The sequence below is a fragment of the Gouania willdenowi genome, chromosome 5 (assembly GCF_900634775.1).
Source record: "Gouania willdenowi chromosome 5, fGouWil2.1, whole genome shotgun sequence".
NCBI classification, from domain to species: domain Eukaryota; kingdom Metazoa; phylum Chordata; class Actinopteri; order Blenniiformes; family Gobiesocidae; genus Gouania; species Gouania willdenowi.
Genome location: NC_041048.1, coordinates 6,316,204 through 6,323,219, shown reverse-complemented (window position 1 = coordinate 6,323,219; position 7,016 = coordinate 6,316,204).

The window sequence follows — 7,016 nt, the reverse complement described above, 5'->3', positions numbered from 1 at the left end:
GTACAGAAGAGGATTAGGGTCAATTCTGATGGAGAAAATAATTTTGGCCAAATCAAAAATAAAATCAAAATGTCAAGATTAAAGTTGAAATTTTCGAGAGTAAAGTTGAAATATGATAATGTGATAAAAGTCGACGGTTTGCTATTAAAGTCAAACTACGGAAGCTGACTAGGGCCAATTTACCATATATGTAAACAGTCTTTATTCTCAAAATTTCAACTTTATTCTTCATTTGCCCAAAATTATTTTCTCCATCAAAATTGGCCCTAATCCGTTTCCGTAGTATAGGGATGTTGGATATTAGCTTTTCGCAAATTGTCCAATACTAGATTTCCAGTATTAATCAATACAGAATATACGTAGAGCGGCGCCCTATGGAGGTAGATTTGTGTCTTTATTATTCTATCAAAAAAAGTTTACTTCAATAAAAGACGTTTAAAAAATAAAAAATAAAATAAAATTATTCAAACACTTTTTTTTTCTTTGATTGAAAATATTTTTTAATAGAAGTAAACTTTTTTTTTTTTTTTTTTATTATTAAAAATGGCTTTGTTTTGAGTGAATAATAAAGACACCATGGAGCCCCTACCTCCCAGCCTAATTTTAGGTCTCATTATCAATGATTCTATGGAAATAACACGTTTATTTTTAATGTGACGCCCCACTGAATACAGTACTTGTTCAACTTTAGTAAAGAAAAAAAAGTGCTATGTTCATTTTTAATGTGTTGTCTCAAACAACAACACGTATCAGTTTTTCAATATCGGTGGAAAAACCAATATTGATGTCAACCAGTATTACATTTTATGGAAAATGTCTGTTGATATTATCGGTGGGCCCATTTCTAGTTGTAGGTATAGGATGGGTAAGCAACCTCAAAGACAAAGAATTAAACAGGAATGAGAGAAAATGGAGAAAGATTTTCAGATGCTGAGGACAAACACCCCAGGTTGCAATCAACACTTTAGTGTCACTCAGTCTTTATTGGATTATTTAGTGTACCTGCAGAGTCGTGTTTGATTATGATGATTATGTGATTAGCCAACCCAGGGGCCTATGATTACATAGAAGTCAAGGTTTTCCATTAGTTTTGCAGTTCAACGCCTGACCTGACAGGCAGCATAATACAGGTGATAGAGCATAAAGTAATGTGTTAAAAAATATGCATGAAGACGATTGGTCTGATACATTATGCTGCCATAGTGTCCATCCTGTTTAGCACCCCTGCAGGACTTATGACGTGGATCAACTGTATTTGGAGTTTCAATGTTTTAACACGCATTGCAAGTTTTTTTTTTTTTTTTTCTCGATCAGGGGTGTAAAATTAATTTTAGTTCAGGGGCCAAATACAGAGCAGTTTGATCTAAAGGGGGCCACATATTTTCTTCAGGAAAATGAGTAATTTCAACTTTATTGTGCCCTAGTTTGCACTTCTACATGTACATAAAATACAAAATATGTAAGAAACCGACCATATCTAAGCAATACGTGATAAATATCACTACCAACAGAATCTTCACTTTAACAATATAAGCACCGGGTAATCTGTGAGCCCCTGCAAATATCATTTTCTCCTGCAGACCGAATTGGATGCTCCAAAGGGCCAGATTTGGCCATCGGCCAAGAGTTTGACTCATATGTTCTAGATGGTCTGGATTCCCTCATCTTTACATGAAATAATATTTGCCTAAATTAAAAAAAATAAAACAAGTTCAAGAAAACTAATTTGTGCATAGTCGTGCAATAAAAATCCCCAAATTTCTGTTATCATTGTGTGCAAAAATATGAATCAGTCAAATGCTGATAAGTTTTCTCTTTTCTTTGGACGGTCAATTCTCCTGGCTCTTTACTGATGCCACAGTGTGATTCAGTTGCACCTCCATCACACAATACACATCTAGCATTTGCATGTTTGATCCGCTCTAGACTTATGGCGTGTATCGCCACATTGTCATCCATTGTATGAACACCACCAGCAACAGAGAAGCCCCTCCCCAAAACGCGCTCAATGCACTCTCTTCCCAGCTTGTTTGGACGTGCATCCAGAGCGTCTTTGACGCTCGGTAACAAGCGTCTGATTCACTGAGCACAAGCATCCAACTAGGGGCAAATCAAAAATAAACGCGTTTGGTGTGAACGTATCATTATGGCGCGTCGGCTCTACTCGGCTCGGCTCTGTTCTCTTTTTGTGTGTTTCCACTGGGAAAAAGTATCTCCTCCGTGGTTCCTGGTGCTGCTTTTTTCCTTTGTTGAGGTTCCAAAAAAAAGCAGGGTCTGAGAATCATCACAGCGTAGAGTCATCAACTCACACACAGAGGAAGCATTTGGCCACTATTGCTTATTGTTTGGCGATATTGTGAGAATGGCAGCAAAACAAGTGCAATCTGTGGAGTCAGGCAGTTTTGCTTGTCAGGTTGGTGCTCATTGGAAACGCTCTGGAAAAACAGTATTGGGTCCCAAAAGCAAGGAGTGCAGAGCCGTGTAGAACTGATATCGCCAATGGAAACGCATCATTAATGTGCGTGTTCACACCGCCCCAATGAGGCGGACTATCCAAGCAAATAAATCCTAGAGCGTTTTAACCGGTGATTGCACCGACATAAAGCATTGTTTACTGTGACCAGAAGATAAACAAGGTCTCCCACTCTGAAACCACACACACAGCTAAAACTCTGGTGGTAAAATTGCAGAAGAACGCGTTCCTTTGACGGAGCACTTTGGTCAACTTCTGTGTCACGTCAGTGGAGTAGTTTTTGACACAGAAGCTTTAGACTTTCAGTTGGAAAACAGAACTTTGACTGGTTTCGAACATTCTTTGGGGAGTTTGAACATTTTCCCGAAGTGTGCTAAAACTTTTCCTTTCAGAGTGTGAGTCTGTGGTTGCTGGTTAATAATGGGATGCAGTGGAAACAAGCCCGAGGTGCGTACCTTGGACATGGAGTAAGATGTGATAGGCTGATGGGTTTAGAAGATACATTGACGGTTTAACTTATTTGTTCTGACAGTAGGGTTTGGAAAAATGGGTCAATGAAGTATTAAAAGCCCGGCCCAGCTCCTTGACTAAAAACTGCATCCATGTCTCCAAAACTAATCCGGTAAATTCTCAGGCACGAGATTCCAGTCTGTGATGTTTGGCCCCGGCTCTGTGGTTTAACTGGGTACTGCTGAATGCAAAGGCTGTTTTTTTTTTTTTTTTTTCCACAGCAGCTGTAGCTTTAAAGGGAAACCCTCACAATAGATGCTTTGTGCTGGGCTCAGCTACTCAAAGGCTCTCTGGGCTTAAAAAAAAAAAAAAAAAAAAAGAAAAACTTAAAAAAAAAACCATGACTTCAGGAGCTGTATTCATTTTGGAAAATTTCTTAGATGTACACAATGTGCTAAGATGACATTGAAATAAAACAGCATCTTTAAAAAAATATGTATTACACTATGTGGATGCTATTTTGTATTTCAGTCTGAAAAATGTGTTTTTTAGTATTGGTTTGACACTATGAAGTCATCAGACAGTGGTGTGTCTTCATTCTCATGCTATCACTGCCATCTACAGATCAGCAGTGAAAGTTTGCTCTAGTATTTCAGTCACTGGGGGAGCTCTTTTTCTACACGTTCCTCCCCCACAGAGAATACGCTCTAAAGCAGTGTTTCTCAAATGGGGGTACATGTACCCCGAAGGGTACACAATTGCACTACGGGGAGTACTGGAGAGAGACAGAGAGGGGAAAAATGACAAATGAGAGCATTAAAAATATGGGGTTTTATGTTTGTAATGATGATAATCGTAATAAATATTACCAGCAACTCACAAAACGACAACAAAAACACACAAAATCAGAGAAAAGAACACTGAATAATAAAAAGAACAGACAAACAACAACAAAATGACACTAAAAACATGCACTCGGAGAGGAAAATACTATTACCGGCAGCAACACAAAAAACCAACAGCAGACACTAAATGAGAGAAAAATACACAAGATCACTACAAAATACTCAAAAATAACAGAGAAACATGCAAAACGACATAAGAAACACACGCACTGAGAGAGAATAATTTAAACAATACCAACAAAACACAAAAATGACAACTAAAACACAAAATAATAGAAAGATATATTTAATAATAAAAATAAATGATAGAAATGATCTTGATTTGAACATAAACTGAAAATACAAGTGTCAGTCTTGGTCTCCCAGAAATACATCTATTCAGATGGCACTAAATACTGTTTCTTTCCACTTATTTACAAAATGAGATTCTTTATAATGTGTGTTATCACTTATTCATTCCATCATTACAGTACATAGATTGAAAAGTTAGAGAAAGGGGAACAAGGCAAGGCAGAAAAAAACATTTGTCAACCACTGCTCTAAAGTCATATTCTACTAGAAATATAGATATATACTGTAAAATAAAATAAAAATCAATGTGGCCGTATGATTATTAAATGCAATGACATTATCAGGCTGCTAAGAATGAAAAATGTCATTGCATTATTCAAGGTCAGGATGATTTGCATGTGGATTGTGGCAGAGCCACGCTCTAATGACTTCCCTTCCACAATGAGGACCAGTATCACCATGAAGATGGGCGCAGCAGGCTTATTAATTGGCTCCATGTGCAGCTCTTCTCCGTATTAGGTAATGGACTCGTGCATTTACTCAAAACAAATCAATTCAAACATAGAGACAGAGCCGGGGCTAGTCAGAAGCTCAATTACTTTTTGGTTGAAATAGATCTATTTTTGTGTTTACAGCATGTTTGTTCAAACCTTCTTCATCAACACAACATTCCATTGGAGATGTCTTCATTTCTAAAACCATAAGGTGCTGCATCTTCCACTTTCATCTAATGTTGTTTTGATGTCATTTGTTAGCATTCAATCGTCCACACATTCATCAATTCAAATTGTTCAAAATTCTACTTGGAGCTTTTGTCATTTCTAAATTTCTGGCCAAGTAAGGCAAAAAAAATAAATAAAACATTGCAATGGAGCGAAACAAGGCTTACACTAAAAACCCATTTGATTTTCTTTTTTCAGAAAATAGGCTTGTAAAATACAGTTTTTCACCATCCATTGGTGAGTTATCTTTTAACACTGAGCAAAAAATTCTGTCTCAGTAAATGCAGGTAAAAAGGCCTCACCTTCTTGTGTTTAAATTACTGTTAAATGAATTAATTCTTCTTAATTTACGAGACTATTAATTACTTTAAAGACACGACACCATATTTCATGTGCTCTAATGTTGCCTATTTGGCCTTCTTTTTTAATTTTGTGCCGATAAAAAGTGAAACACCTTCTTCTTCTTCGAAAACATTAAATAATCAATAAATATACACTACAATAAATAACTGTGACCATAACTTCCAATAGGATAAGTTTCTCTGAACCTCATTCAGGAGGTTTTTCTTGCAGACACCAGTGTTTTGCAAATATTTTTTTTTTTATTGTGCTCTCAGGTAAAAGTAACACGTGAGCATATGATACTAGTATTTGCGTAAGCGAGCACATAAAAGTAGTTGTGAACCCTAACCCTACGGCTGAAATAAAGCTTTACTAAATCTTCTAACATGTTGAACTCCTTATGAGCAGAGCATGCAGCCTGATGACTGACGATTATAAGCACGCACGTAAAACATTTTACGTACGTGCTTATAACTATACGCTATACGCTCACGTATTAGTTTCACGCACTCACTTACAGGTTCTACGCGAGCGTGTGGAACCTTTATGTGATAAAAAAAAGGAAATATCCGTGTCCCTTTAGGGGCTCAGTAGTTCAGGGGACGTGTCTATATAAACTCTAAATGAGTGGCAGTGGGAGGTGACAGCTAACCTGTGACTAACCAGCTAACCTGTGACTAACCAGCTAACCTGTGACTAACCAGCTAACCTGTGGCTAACCAGCTAACCTGTGACTAACTAGATAACCTGTGACTAACCAGCTAACCCGTGGCTAACCTGTGACTTACCAGCTAACCTGTGGCTAACCAGGTAACCTGTGATTAACCAGCTAACCTGTGATTAACCAGCTAACCTTCTAACCAGATAACCTGACTAACCAGATAACCTGTGACTAACCAGCTAACATCTAACTAGCTAACCTTCTAACCAGCTAACCTTCTAACCAGATAACCTGTGACTAACCAGCTAACCATCTAACCAGCTAACCTTCTAACCAGCTAACCTTCTAACCAGATAACCTGTGACTAACCAGATAACCTGTGACTAACCAGATAACCTGTGACTAACCAGCTAACCATCTAACCAGCTAACCTTCTAACCAGATAACCTGTGACTAACCAGATAACCTGTGACTAACCAGATAACCTGTGACTAACCAGATAACCTGTGACTAACCAGCTAACCATCTAACCAGCTAACCTTCTAACCAGATAACCTGTGACTAACCAGATAACCTGTGACTAACCAGCTAACCTTCTAACCAGCTAACCTGTGGCTAACCAGCTAACCTGTGGCTAACCAGCTAACCTGTGGCTAACCAGCTAACCTGTGACTAACTAGTTAACCGTCTAACCAGCTAAACTGTGACTAACCAGCTAACCTGTGGCTAACCAGCTAACCAGCGACTAACCAGCTAACCTGTGGCTAACCAGCTAACCTGTGATTAACCAGGTAACCTTCTAACCAGCTAACCTGTGGCTAACCAGATAACCTGTGACTAACCAGATAACCTGTGACTAACCAGCTAACCATCTAACCAGCTAACCTGTGGCTAACCAGCAAACCTGTGACTAACCAGCTAACCTGTGGCTAACCAGCTAACCTATGGCTAACCTAGCAGCTACAGTCACAGGCCAAAGGCTGCTGCTGTTTTCTCTCTCTGGTGCCCAGGTTACAGAAGGTTGATTTCATTTCAACCTGCCTTATATGAGCAAAATCACGCTGTGGCCAAATTATTTTGTGGCCATAATGCATTTGAATTCTGAGCCAGCTTGATGGAAACCATGTGATCTACACCTCCCGAGTTCCTAACACGAGGTTTCCTTGCGCCCC